We start from the raw sequence: 15,556 nt of genomic DNA, 5'->3' as shown, positions 1-15,556 counted from the left end.
GCTAATGAAGGACATCGTGGTTTTATTGCCACCAAGGGAGCTCTCCGAGATAGTTTGGTTTCCATATTTAGATGAGAGGTTTGAAAAGGAACTCCAGGCCTGTCATCCATGTAACTGCCTCTCTACGAACATTACTTAACATTCTCTTACCATGTCAGAACTCCCTAAGCATGCTTGGGAGAGACTAGCCAGGAATTTCTTTGGTCCACTCGACAATGAACATAATTTGATGTTAATTATGGAGGAGTACTCTTGATTTCCATTAATAGAAATCTGATAATAGAGGATCTCTCATCCACAACTCATGAGTGAATCATTGAGAGACTTGACTGCATTTTTGCAACACGTGGCGATGGAGCCATTTTAAAATCTGATAATGGCCCGCCATTCAACAGCAATGCATTTAAGGATTTTCTGGAGCATCTGAACATAAAGCATCAGAAGAGTACACCTTTATGGCCGCAGTCCAACGGTCTTGTTGAGCATTTTAGGAGTACGCTAAAGAAAGCAGCACAGCGGAGAAATCCTAAGATGCTTAATTTGCAAACTGTTGAATTCCACCCAATGAGCTTATCCTTCAACACCTCACGCAACCCCGGGCGAAAGTCCTGGGACTTTGATGGTCGGGGGGGCAATGACAACCAAATTACCTTAATGGACCAACAAAAGAGAAGGAGGTGATAACACAACTCGAATGAAGGACTTGGGCAATAAAGAAAAGATGAAGCCTATGCTGACAAGAGGTGACATGCAAAGAACATTTAATTTAAGAAAAGGAGATCTAGCGATCGCCCGCCATGTGCCAAGGTAGAAAATCTGACGCGCCGTATGATTCTGCACCTTTCCACATTGTGTCCACCACGGAACATACGGTGAATGCCCAGCATCCTGGGAAGTCTGTTATCAGAGACTCTTCTCACTTTCACCATTTGATTCATCGGTCTTGTGATCCAGATGGTGAAAGAAAGACTGAACCTGAGAACCCAGCGACTTCTGTTACTTCTTCACCGCCTTCGAAGAGCTCTTACAGTGAAGATGACAGCTCCCAGGTGAGGCCGAGTAATTAAAGAACCAAAAAGGCTGATTGAAGAAATGCTGATTTGTAAAAACAGAGGGGGATATGTAGTGTCTTGCAATATTTTAGGACGGAACCCTTTTGGCTCCTAACGGACTCCGTAGAGTAGTGATTTAGGTGTCAGAGCGCAATGCCATAAAAACTTGCTTTAGAACGTGGGGTTCGCAGTTACATGCAGCAGAATAAACAAATGTAATACTAAGCTCTTTGTGTGGCGTGGTTATTGGCGGGTACCCAGGCTGGAAAGATGCTACATTCACTGCAGCTTTATTAGCCACAAAGGCACAGATAGGCTTATCTTAAGGACAGAGCATAAGAGCCTGTGCACCGGGATCTATTTTGGCAACTTTGTGCTGACTGTGTTGCTCCTAGCAGTTGGATTTGTTTCCACACAATGGATTCACAAACCCTGTCCCACATCCTTACTGACCTGAGCAAAGAATATTTTTAATTAGAAGGTACAATAACAGAGTGTACCCGACAAGGCTGTCATCCAATGAAAGCCAGAGTTAATTTAAAACATCTGTTGCCTCACATATAAGGTCCTCCACCCTGGAACTATAGCTAGCCTGGCCAAACTGGAGAACATTAGACACCTTAGATTTGGAAACCCAGAAACTGAAGACTTGTGTAGCATTGAAGCAATCCTTCAAGGGTGAGGCAGGCACCTTTTTTCAGTCCAGTCTCCTCAACGAAAAACCGAACAGAACTTCCTTTCAGTCAGGAAATTGTTGGAAACTGGCCTCTTCCCCCGCTCTTTTCTGAACTAACCTTCTATCATACATTTTGCTGTATCCCATTTCTCCACAAATTAACTTATAGTAAAGTTACTTTTCTACCAAGATACTTTCTTTATTGTTCACAATTTTCCAATTGTTACATATCCATTCTTCTTTATAAAGTGCAGCGGTATTAGAAGCAGTAGTTCTATACAAAAAAGTCAAATAAATATTAGCCAGGATCCCTTTCTCTAGGATTCATTAATTTAAACACAATATACAGAACTAGTGGTCTCCCTCAACATATCGGATGCTCACAACAGATGAGGCGAGGGTGGAGAGTGGCAGCCAGGCAGGCTTTGTTCAGAGCACATGGCACACTACTCAAAACCTGGCAACTACCGAGAACACACAACATGGGAGCCTGGGCGATCTACAAACGCACTGCAGGGACGTGAACACCTGTTCTACTGTAAGGTACTGCTACTTGCAAATATAAAACTGCATAAAAAACACAGCCTGACTGAGATCAGGAGACAGGCGAAAATAGAGCCTGGCCTCTGTCTGGCAGCCTTGGCGCTATGCCACAATGTGCACTTCTTTGTAGGTCTGCACTGCGCAGCTGGCAGCTTTCAGAAACCCTTTATACCCGGCTGCGTAAATCGCTTTCATGCAGGCAGTACAGACAGTACTTTATTTTATTATTTAAAAAATGAACTCTCTAACCTACTACAGGCTCTGTGCCATCAAAAAACCAACCAATCTATTTATTTGCCTTTGTCTCCATGTACTCCTGTGAATATAATTTCCTTTCTATTTTCCAAACTGATGGTGCAGATAAATTAGAAAAAAGCACAGCTCTGTGTGTGTTTGCTTGCCCATTATCAGGTCGGCTGCCTTTTTGGTTGGCTAAATCCACACAAAAGATCTACATAACAGCCCTGCTTCTTCTCGCGCGTAGCCAGTTTCATCAGCAAAATGTCCCATTTCTTTAAAATGGCACATATGTCACCATTTAGAGCAGGCACATTCATCGAAATATACAATGCAAGTGTGCAAGAGCAGCTCTATACGGTGCAAGCTGATCAATCGCTGTGTCCATGTGGCCAAGGGGGGTGTGATATGAGTTCCCAGTATGGTGCCCACAATCTCCCAATAAGTGGAGGGAGACTAAGTGTAGCCGTAAGACAGGTATATTTAATTTTTGGCACATAGAAAGGGCTCATGGTATATAAAGCGCTCTGCAGGAACCCTAAGCACCACAATTCTTATCCACTGTCCGTAGGAGTTGGTCGTTGGATCGCTGGCTTCTATCTTCACTTGCGCGTCAAACCCAGCAACGCACGGCCAACCTAGGTTCAGGGCCAAACACAGAGGAATGGTTTCACTATGGACACCCACCCCTCCTCAAAATAAGGACTGCCACCCCCTTATCCACAGTTTCTTACATGAAAAATAATGACATCTGTAGACAGATTGGATTGGACCTGAAAAATATAAAATGAATTAAGAATGTGTTCTGTGACCACATCATGCTGTGTAGTAAAATTGGCTTACATTACAGAAGACAAATGAGAACCAGAAACAGAGCTATATAACTAGATTGTAGTAAAGGAAAATAATCTTAGAATAACGAGGCATAAAGTAGGTTTGCACAGCCAGCCAGTTTAATTTCATGTAAAAAAAGCAAATACAGTACCGCGTAGGTAGTTTGAAAATACATTTACCATGAGTAGACAGAAATGTACTAAATGTAGCTTTTCAGAGAAGCAGTAAGACTTTTCAGAATACTGTATTCAATTTTGGTTTCACGAAGATTAAGCAACGAACTTGAGAAAAAACAGGGGATTGTGACAGCACGAGAAAGAGGGAACTCCAGCAACAGACAGAAACACTATGTATTGTTTACAGAGACGCCATAAAACTTGACTTCAGTTCCTCCACTTTTTTACTTCTCAGGTCGTAAAGGAATGGGTGCACGTAACTTCCGCCTTAATTAATATGTGTGTGGACTGTACTCCACCGGTTTTAACTTTAACGATCACCTAAAAACTGGATAATGTTAGCATCTGTTATGTTCAGCGCTATGAAGCCACAATACAGTAGTAACTAGCACTACAAGTAAAAGAATGTAGAACCATATACTAATTCTGAAAAGCTGATATTCTGATCTAACAAGTGCATTTAAGAAGACATCCACATCAAGAAAAAGAATCATATTAACGTTGTATCATTCCTTATAACTGCTGGCTCATATAACATTTCTTAGGGAACAAAAACATGCCACCCCACCCTATGTGGACTCCTGTCACTGCTGAACTGAAAATCTGGCTACAGGTCTTGCTATTGTCACAAAATTCCATTGCCATGGTTGATAAATACAATCAACCAATGGCTGATGAATGACATGCCCCAGGGCCTGAAGTACGCTAACCTCTGTGCCTCCGATTGCAAGAATGTATGTGACAGATGAAGCGGTCTCTGTTCCTATTAAGAGGAGTCTATAAACTATTTTCACATAGTATGGTCATAATTTCCTGAAGAGCCAGAATGAGAAAGGTCCACAATTTGGCAGTCACAAATGAGACTGATGGACCACTTCCAGGGGTTCCTTGCAGAAGAAGCAGTGAAAAATCTGAGATTCTATGCTAGAATGTAGCAGCGGAAGCTAAAGTGTAAAACCCCATGATCCTGCCTACCAAGGGCCGTGTTAGAGACGCACAGGTACTGTAAATCAGTCAATCTTTCAATCAGACCTCAGTGGTTCATAGCAAAATGGAAAGAGATAGCGGACACTCAAGACCAATCTTGCAACCATATTTGGAAATCTGTATTTGAACACATGGCTGCTGGCATCAGATGCCGGGACCCTGGTTGCTGCTAGGCAGTCGGTGCGTGGGTGCAGTGTCCTGGGATCAACTAGCAGACTCCAGAGGCCCTGGTCCCTGCTTGGCAACAGGTGCAGACACAGAGGACCAGGATGCGTGCTGCTGCAGATCCTCAAGTATTTTGAGAATAGGAATGAGTGCTGAAGCGAGATTTGCTGATTGGTCCTCAAGGAAGAAGAGGCTCAGGATGCTGCTGGCAGACTTTGGGTGTAGGGTCAGGATATCAAAGGTGCACCGTGCTGGGGTCTGCGAGTGGCTGGTGGAGAAGGCTACAGGAAGATCCTTCTCCTACCAAGCAGCCAACACCTAGAATTCCCTGCCTCTACACCTCAGGCAATCACCATCGCTGCCGTGATTCAAGAAGGACCTCAAGACCAGGCTCTTCGACTGAACCGCAGAACTAGACCCCCACCCAGTGCCTTGAGACCCTCACGGGTGAGTCGTCGCACTTTACAAGATTCTGACTAATTGATTGAAGGCTGCTTTGTGTGATGTGGAACTTATTGCTCCCTCCTTCTGTAGTCCAGGAGAGCTGACATCATCAGCGGCCATGAGTTGGAAATGCTCCCCACAGCCAGCAGAGTCTGCTTGTGCCCTGGTTGTTTGCACTGAGCAATTTTCACCAGTCTAGTCAAAATCGTTCTCTGCGACTTTGGCAAAAAAAGGGGACCCATGTCCAAGGGACTGGTCAAATCCCTTGCACTTGTTTTCTCAGATGCTTTACACGTGGGATCTAGAGACGGTCGAGTGTAATCTCCTTATATACTGTACTTCACTGGGTCAGTTACAACGGGCCCCTTTAAAGAAATCCGAGAACCTCTTGAGAGCGAGTGCTAATTAGAAGAAGTGCAAGAAAAGAGTTTATACCAAAGTGTGTTGGATGAAACAGGCATTGCAATGATATGTTTTCAAAATATCTTTCATGCTGAACCCAAAAACCACAATTTTAGGCAATGTCTGAAACATATCATGCTTTCGACAATGTGATTGGTGATACCTAATTTAAAATACAGATTTTGTTGCCATTCCTTAAAAGGGCTACATGAAGGAGTACCCGAAGGAGCCCCTTAAGTTATCTTCGGATGTCTATCATTGTACCAATGCGGTATGTGACAATTACTTAATGCACCATTTGGCAGGAAATTGGATGTCCCTGGGGATAGGAGGAAAATGAGGCAACCAGAGGTGTTAGGCCAGAACGAGTTCAAACAAAACAATGACGCTAGCGACTCGCCGTATAGTGTCACAGTGCAAATTTGTACCAGACATATTGAATGTTAGTCAAAGATAAAGCTTCGACTCCGTTATCACCAATCACCTAATCTTACGACACAGATCAACAATTTCTTTAGAAGCAGTCACTTAGAGACTGGGCATGACAGACTGTGCAAAGTTCACCTGCACATTTGCATTATCATAAACTCAATGCACCGGATGTACACCCTTGACGCACCGGATGTGCACCCTTGACGCTACAACAATACGCGAAATGGAGGCGCTGCCTTATCCATGTGGGAAATCAAGAAGCATTGGGCCAGGATGCTTGGTTATTGGAAATTCTGCCTGCACCTGGCAGCTCCTGTTGAGACCCCAGCTCGAGGTAATACATAATCCTCCATTAAGGCAGGTAGATGATTTACTGCGTCTCAGCCGCTGTGTAAACACCGCCACCAGGACACGCAGGCTCCTGGGGCCGAGTGCCGCTTGGCCATGATTGAAACCCAATGGGCTGGAATTAATAGGAAATATTAATGGGATTTATCTCAGGACTCGATCCTTCTGCCTCAGCACTTTAGCAGTAGGTCAGCTTGTAACTGGATAATATATGGCTGGGATCAATAGTGGCAGATGTAACAAGGCCGGCTTTATTTTTCCAGGGATCTTAAACGTAGCGGTCAAGGTAAGTTAGCGCAAACAGGGAACACGCTATTGGCCCTGTCTCAATATTATATTTATGGAAACTAGTTAAAAACATTGCATGCACATGGAACGAAACTAGAATAATGGCCAATTTTTGCGAAAGTAGGAATTGCAAGATGTTGGAATGCGCCGGACTACGTCTCCTAAATACGACTGAAACCTTAATCGCCACAGGCAACCAACCCTTTCAATTACACACACAAGAAACAAAATAAGGAACCAGCCTTACAACGACGGAGTTATTTGAAGCATTTTTCCTTATGCTTTAAAAGGCATCCAGGAAACTGCCAGTGTTTTAGAAGATGTGCTGCACTGCACACTGCACACAGCTGGGGGAACCTGACCAGGTTTAAACAAGATTCACCAATAGACCGCACATTCATTTAGTAATGAAAGGTCACTCCAAGTTGCAAGGGCACAAGTCATGTGCAACAATATACAGTATTTAAATAAATAAATAAATGTGTTTAGCCTTCTTTGAATGTCAACTTTTCAGTAGATCGAAAACTGTTCTCATGAGGTCGGGAATCTTGAATCCACGCAGGTGCGTTTGGAACAAACATATACCCCTGTAGTGATACACATTGTCTGCCAGAGTGGTGTGGTACATTGTGTGCTCCAGGGTGCATCTTCGGTCAAAGGGACCGTCTAGGGCCTGCTGATGGGCACAAGGGCACACACCGTGACTGAAATGAGGCCGTGACTCTTGCTGCTGTGGCAAACACATAGTGGAAGCCTCAATGTACCTGTGAAGGTGAATGCATTCCGTAGTAAATAGTTGGGGTCAGGTGCTTTAAATCAGGTATAGTGAGGTGTTTGTCGGATTTCACTTGGGATTTTTACATACACATGCAGATGAAAACATACACACATTCGTCTATTTAAAGATCTTAAAAAATTGTCATTTTACAAAATATTGAATTTAAGTACCTCTCACAATCTACACTCCCCTCCTTTCCTACTGGTCCTTTAGACCCCTTCCTGTCCTGCTTCTCATATAATGTATTTAACCCAGCGTGATTGTTGAAAATATGAAGCCTCCCCCCTCCCCCCAATATTACTGACCAAGCTACACCCCTGAAGGTTAAGCTTCACAAGGGAAAAGGCCAAACACAGTTGTCGAAGTGCATGAAAGAAAAGTACGGGAACTGTGATGCTATGCGCAAAGGGGGAAGAGTGAGTGAGCGTGGAGACGAGATCAAAAGCATGGCTAAAAGACAAAATATTCCGTAACTTTTATCGGTCTTTCACCTTCAGGTAACTACAAGTAAAATAAGGCACAGCTTAAGTTAAAACATTATTGCAAGTCAAGTTAATCAGTGGGAAGTCCATTATTGTACATTATGGCCCCTCTATTAAAGCACCGCAGAGGTCTATGGCTGCATCCTGGGGGCCACAGAACTGGATCTTGGCTGGTGCAGTGGAGAATAGAGACGCGTGTACGTTTAGCGCTACGGGGTCTCCGTCTGTGACAGGAAGGGCAATTCATATGACAGTCATTCTTTTATACTTACTGTTGCCTTATCACAAAAAGCAGGGGAACTGTTTTTCTTAAATTAGAAAAGTATGGGCACGACATGCCCCTCAGATCCCACCCGCTACGACCACTGGGCAAACAATGGTTCCCAAATGCTGTGAGTAGAGGTGAGGAAGGAGGGACCAATGAAGAAGGATTGCGTTTGTGTTGTGGAAACAAAATGGGACTTAACGTCACGTTCGCTCCTTGTGCATGACAAATGGTCACACTAGTGCTTCATCAATAGCTAGTTTCCTTCTATAGCAAAACATAAATAAATAAGGGTAAAAAGTTATGCATTGCTTGACAAAGGTGGGCACAGGTGATGTGAGACACCTGCTGATCCTGCTCCCTTCCCCTCCTGACTCAAGCCATGGCAGGGTCAGACCTTTCCCAGGAACACCTTTGTAAGGAATATAAAACAAACTATCGGGAAAAGGTGACTTATGGCGCATGCCTCAACACGAAATGTCGCTTGATGGTTAACTCGTGGGTGTTATTAATACCCAACTCACTAGTACGCCTATTATCCATCCCACAAGGATGAAAGTCTAGGGTGAGCCTAATACAACTTGCACCCATCACCTGCAATTTTTAAGAGGGGAATCGGACTCAGAATCTAGCTTTCTGGTTAAGACCACTGGTCAGAGCACACTCGAAGTGTACTGGCCCAGGACCCAGGCAATTTACTGTGTGTCCTCACCGACTGTTGTTAGCTCATCCTATCGTTCAATAGGCTTCGTTCGGTGATGGGCTACATTAAAACAGCAAGGACCATGGCGTCCCCAACCAGCTGATCACAAGTCAAGGACTGGAGTTGGTGAGGAAGTCACATTTGAATGCAGTCCCTCTGGAAAGATTGAAAAGCTTGTCTGCGTCTGTATCTATCAGGGGATTTTTATTAATTAGCCACCTTGTGTGGGAAAGCCAGCCCCTTGAAAGAAATGGAAAATTGCCAGTCTCATTGAGCAGAAAGGCAAGGCTAGCAGGTGCCTTTATTGTGCCTTTTATCAAAGACTTCAGAAAGGCAGATACAATTATGTGCACATCAGTGCAGCAGAGCCGGCCCATTAGGTCACTTTTCCAAGAATTGCCTCTGCAGGGCGAGCAGCTGGGCCAGTGCTATCATCTCATCAGACGCGTGGGACGCGGGGCCTGCGGTACCTCTGGCGGCGGAGAGGCGTTAGATCACAGGCGCAGGGTGAGGCTAATCAGCGGTGGCAGGGTGGGGTAAACACCAGGATGAGCCAGGTACATGAAACACCAGCGGAAATTCTCACTTGTATTCACCAGGCAAGAAAGAGGGCTCTTGGAACTCAAAAGGAAGGTGATGCTACCAGCAGTGGTGTAACAAAACTTGAGGGGGGGGGCTTGCAAGGTACATGGAAGGTCTCCCTACGGACTCAATCAGGAGCTTTCAGGCCAGGTACTGTGCTGAGGGGGCCCCCTGCAGCTCGGGGGCCCTCCACACTGCAGGAGCTGCAGGGGCCTGTGTTACGCCACTAGCCGCCAGAAGCCGGCTTCACTTCCCCAGGATTGTGGATTGGTGAAGCAGCTTTGACCCAGAAAAGACGAGAGGAATCATCCAGCTTGCAGCTGAACTCGTCATGCTTTCTGCAGACGCGTTGTTGTGTACACAATACGCTAAGCTTCTACTAACAAGCTCACAATGGGCAATCCTGAGCCTCAACACCAGCCACCTACAACCTCCATCTAAGTAAACACAGTTTACCTGGAATTTTCTTACCCCCTTACATCCACTATGGGCCTCTTCGTGATGACCACAGCTTCGACAGGGGTCAACGTATTAGCTGCGTGGGTCAGAATCTTTTATTTGGGGACTTGGATCCACAGGGAGAGCTCAACAAGGACTTAGTTGCCTGACTACCTGGTTACCCTTAAAATACAAAATTAACCTAAGGAGGTATAGACCAGTGACCTGTGAGCTGCTAGGCTACATCAAGGCCTTCATTGGTTTTGTGGGAAAATCTGGGAGAACATACATTAAAATAGACAAAGGAAAACCATAAGTTCACCAGTGATGCTCAGGTTCAATATGCTGAAGTGTGCTAAGTTGTTTTTCTCACATAAAACAAAGAATGCAAAGGATATTAAGTTCATTGAGTTCCGGTTTCTGCATGAAATTAATGCCTCGTATGGCACATTTAATATTAAATAATCCTTATTTTCAAGAAAAAAACTTTCCGGTATCTAGTTGCCAGAAATGCTTTTTTTGTGTATCGCTGGTGGAAACGTATTTTTGGACACGTCTTGGAGTCTTGCAAGACAAATGTAAGTGCAGCACGCATCCCATTACACTTTAAAATAGAGGGAAAATGATTTCAGCGCCATACTGTCACTTGCAAAAAAAGATTACGCACATCCGGTTTCATCGTGAAAACATGTAGCCGGCATAGGTGTGCAAAATGGTTGCACATCTGGTGTCAGGGAGAAACAGCCTCAGCTACCAAGTGTACAGAATATTCATACAAAGTATACCATTAAGAGCGGTAAAAAGTTGTATGGACTTTGTTGAAGGGAAAGCGGGCATCTCCACAGCCTATGTGGAGGTCAATCATCGGACAGCTTGCAAAATCCTTGCTCGCATAATAAAAACTGAACACCCCACGTGTATGTTGTAATCGAAGTGAGTGGAGGAGAAGTTGGAGTGCACGTCAGGTGTATTTGTAACCAACATATACGCCTACTTGCGCACGTACAAATAGTTGCAAAAAAGTGACCTGGATGCTGGGGCCATGCTGAGTCATGGGGGACACGCATTACTGAGTGTCGCCAGCTCTAGACCCAGATGAAGATTAACATTAGAAGAGTGCCTGGCACTAGTATATGTATCAGTGAAATTCTGCCATTGGCCCATTCAAAAAGGGAAGCTTCCTTGCTTGGAGCAGGGTCCACTCCATCAATTAATCGAAGACATTTGTACAGAGCACAGCTGCCTCGACCGAGGAGTCCGGGCGCTCAAAAGCAAGACTGAATAACAGAATCGGCCACTCATATCTACACTTGATCAAAGAGCCAGGTTTTAAAATCCTTTCTGAAACAGTGTCCGGAATCGGCCGTACGAAGATGGATAGGCAAAGTGTTCCAAAGCTTGGCCGTCAGTACTGAGAAAGACCTGCCACTTCGGAGAACCTTGGCAAACCTCTGTATGCGCAGAAGTCGCAGGTGATTAGATCTCAAGGCTTTCACCTGCTGGCACTGACTAATCCTATTTCTCGGGTATCTTGGACCTTTGCCCCTCATGGCTCTAAATGCCAAAAAAATCAGGCATAAAGGCCACTGTCAGGGATTTAAACTCAAACCACTTAGCAACCGGAAGCCAATCCGCTGCTTCAGATGGGGGGAGATGTGGTGACGAAGGGGTACCTGTCGAATCAACCTGACCATGCATTCTGTATTATTTGAAGTCTGTGAGTCAGGAATGCCGGAAGTCCCAGATATAAGCTGTTGGCGTAATCCAAGCACGAAGTCACAAGCGCATGCACTATGATCTTTCGGGTCTCTACCAGCAGAAGGTGCAATAGTTTCCTGACTATTTTAGCGAAGGGGACGTCAGAGCCAAACATGATCCCTAAGTTTCTAGATGAAGTGGCAGGTATTGGTGGCGGATTCAGTTCAGTAGGCCACAAGAGACTGGATGGAGGGGGGTGTCATCTGACTGAGGAAAAGTACCTCAATTTTTTCCGCATTCAATTTCAGAGAATTGATGTCCATCCATTTGGCAATACCCTTTAAACACTCTTTGAAATTCAGAAAGACAGCTTCAGAATGTTCTCTAAATGAAAATACAAGTTATGTATCATCTGCATATGAAACAATCTTTACTCCTCAAGTCTCAATAAGGGTGGCCAAAGGGGCCAAGTAAAGGTTGAATAGCATCGGACTGAGGGCAGAGCCCTGTGGCACCAAACGCTTAGGCGAAGATGAGTAAGGGCGAAGGAAGACCTGTTAAGTTCCATCTTCTAAAAAATATTGAATCCATGACAACACAGTGCCCTGAAAGCCAAAATGGCTTAATCTATCCAACAAGGTACAATGTGCTACCGTGTCGAATGCTGCTGATAGGTCCAACATCACCACCATGGCGGATGTACCGCCATCCAAAGCCTCTCTGACCGTCTCAGAAAGTTCCAGAAGAGAGGTCTGCTTGCTATAGCCTTCACGGAAACCAGATTGGGAGCCATGCAGCAGATCATTAGATTCAACAAAGGCAGAGAATTGGCTATAAACCAGTTTTTCTAAAAATCTTCGCGGGTGCAGGTAGCAATGAGATGGGCCTAAAATTGCTAAGCCCCCCCGGGTTCGCATTAGGCTTCTTTAGCAACGGCAATAGGAACGACTGTTCCATAAAGCAGGAAAAAGGCCGGATTTCAATTAAGCAGTCCAAATCCTATTAAAAATAGGATTTACAGTAAGGGCAGCCAGTTTAAGCAATTGAGGAGGACAGGGTCCTTTGGAGAGACAGAGTTACACTTTAATAACTCCTCGAAGGAGTCTTTTTCAGAAATTGGGCCGAATTCTGATAGAGCAAGTGCTGGACTGTCGGACGGTATCAAAGGTCTAACTCAACAGATTTCTGATGAGAATGTTGAATATCGTTTTTGAATATGAAAATTAAACAATATTCACAAATAGACCAAACATCCGTTTAGTAATGAAAGCTCGCTATATGTTGCCATGGCACATGTAATGCTCAACAATATACAGTATTTAAATAAATAAATGTGTATAGCCTTCTTTGAATGACAACTTTTCAGTAGATCGAAAACTGTACTCATCATGTCAAGAATCTTGCGCCAGGACTGCATGAATACACACAGGTGCATTTGTAACCAACATATATGCCTACTTGTGCACATAGGCACACTGTGCTGAATTATGCGGGAGTGGGAACGCACATTACTGTGTGTCCACCGACTTTAGACCCAAAGGAACAATGATACAGAGCAATAAAATGGCAGACGGAGACGTAACTCTTCCTGCGGGCTCCGGAGTTAAGGGATTGCCATTGGCGTAAATCCCTGCATAACCCTACCCATCGAGCCATCCCAACCAAGTAACCAGCAATAGGAGTATTATACACTGCTCCTTACCTTCGAACTGGGTTCCCCGGACTCTCGAGGCGGGGGTTTCGAGCAGTCACCACTCTGCGGCAGACTCGTACCTGCACTGGAGGGTTGCCCTGGCGGGAATCCCTGAGGCTGCTTTCTCTCTCTCCAGGACTCGACGTCCCCAGCGAAAACAAAGCCAGGGAGTTGCCGGCACTCTGAAACGCCAGGCACTCTGGGATGCCTCCCTCACCAAGTTTCCTCTGCCAGCAGACCGGAGGTTGGGCTGGGTCTGGCACCGATCGCTTTGCCGAACGTAAATGACCGGGGACCACCTCACGAAGCGTTGCGTGCTACATCTAGATCTGGCTGCGCGCGGCCTGATCTCTGTGAGGACCCCCTCACCTTCAGCCTGACTTGCGGCCTTCTGCATCGGCGGGCCTCTGGCGGAGGAATAGGCCCTGGACTCACCTTGCACGCCCATCGACCTCCAGGGTCCATCCGAGAGGTTGCGGCTGGACGAGCTGCTGGGCTTTACCTTGCTGCGGAGGAGCCCTCTTGGTGGTGTGGGAGCCTAGCGGGGTCCTTCCGGCACCCTGTGTGGGGCCATGGGGCTCTGCGGTGGGGACCCACTCCACTCCCTCATCGCTTCATCTCTGGAGGCGTGACTGCACCGGAGACCGCCATGCCGCTGAGTCGAGGTACGTGGGATCCACCCATTTTGGGCTTCGTCCTTGGTCCACGGTCCCCCATTCATTGCAGTAGCGCCCGACTTCCAGTGTGCTCTCTCTCCTCTGCCCGGCACCCCCTGTGAGGGCTCTGACTCTGTCTCCAGCCGCTGTGGGCTCTGGCAGCCACCTTATCTGATCTGGGGTGGGCACGAGCGGAGCTTTACCATGGCCTACACAGGGATCTACAGAGGCCTGGTCATGACATGCCTGACCCTAAAATGGCGGCCGCCTCTGCCTTCGGCAGCCCCCAGCTCCTTCTCTGGATTGTTTTTTACTCCCCCCCCCCTTCTTTTACCTCTGCCCTCGAGTAGGGACATGTTCTTCCGCTACTTGACTAGGCAACTGTAGCCTATGTATCTTTCCTAGACGCTGAGACCTGAGCAACATGGCTGATGCCCGGCAGAACTGCTAGACAGCTATAGAGGAGATTTGCCCTGGTTTTCCCCTCGACCGTCACCTACCCAGCCAGACATTGGGCACAGTTCTTCCTCATCTGCCGATATGGCTCCTTCCGCCCTAACCTCCTACGAAATCTCGCAACATTGTTTTTGTTTACTTTACCTTACTATGCTATTGTAACTGATGTAACTTGTAACGCAATGATCCTCTGGTAAAGCGCTCTGATACCTCCGGTTCTAGCCAGCGCTATATAAAACTTTTTTCATAGCAGATTAAAACTGTTTTCCCTGAACGCTGAGACTTGTGCAACATGGCTGATGCCCGGTGGAGCTGCTAAACAGCTATAGAGGAGATTGGCCCTGGTTTTCCCCTCGACCGTCACGTACCCAGCCGGACATTGGACACTGTTCCTCCTCGTCTCCCTGCTAGGGCTCCTTCCTCCCCTCCCTCCTACGAATTCTCCCAACATTGTTTTTGTTTACTGTACCTTACTTTGCTCCGGTAACTGATGTAACTTGTAACGCAACGATTCTAAATGTAAAGTGCTCTGATACCCTCTGGGGTCTTGTTCGCGCTATATAAAAGTTTATAAATAAATAAAATAAATAAATAAATACTGGAAAGGGAAAAAAAGTAGGATTTGAAACTACTGGCTCGTTTGTGGCTCCTTGTGGAAAGAGACTCTCAATAGGAGATAATAAGACAATACAGATTTAAAAGTTACACAACCAGGCACCTTAGAGAGCACTCAAGAATCATGTCAAGTACAAATCAATCATGTATATATTGGTTCTTATACTGCACACACTTTGAAATGGAGCGCTGTATAGTAATTAGAAATTTATGCAGTTCAATTTTTTTCTACAGAATTGCATTTGTTTTATATTAACAGTTTGATGTACAGGGGGGAGAGGTGATGATTTGCTCAAAATTAAACAATTTTCACTCAAGGTTGGAAGCCTGGAGCAGAACCAGTTTAAAGACTTGACCAACTCTCCGCCTGAGCGAACCTCCAATGGCAAAATAATATTATTCCCAGAACCAACGACCACAGAGCACTCAAGAGTCTCAGGTCCATGAGTGATTTGCTGGTCCAATCGAGTCCTTTCTTTGTATTCTGGGACTTCTAGTCCCAATGGAGTACCGAGAACTACAAGTCCCAGAACGCAAAGAGAAAACCTGGACTGGACTCACACCTGGACCTAGGAATCCACTGCCTGTCGAGTCTTTACATAAAGC

General features: G+C 45.6%; 1 protein-coding gene across 2 annotated transcripts in view; it reads right to left on the bottom strand.

The window, feature by feature from the left end:
- TRAPPC9 (trafficking protein particle complex subunit 9) overlaps positions 1 to 15,556 on the bottom strand; it is a 2,530,995-nt gene that overhangs the window by 81,637 nt on the left and 2,433,802 nt on the right. The gene's annotated exons all lie outside the window — the stretch shown is intronic.

This window comes from Triturus cristatus, chromosome 5_1, assembly GCF_964204655.1.
Source record: "Triturus cristatus chromosome 5_1, aTriCri1.1, whole genome shotgun sequence".
Lineage (NCBI taxonomy): Eukaryota > Metazoa > Chordata > Amphibia > Caudata > Salamandridae > Triturus > Triturus cristatus.
This window is presented reverse-complemented; position numbering and strand designations above follow the sequence as displayed.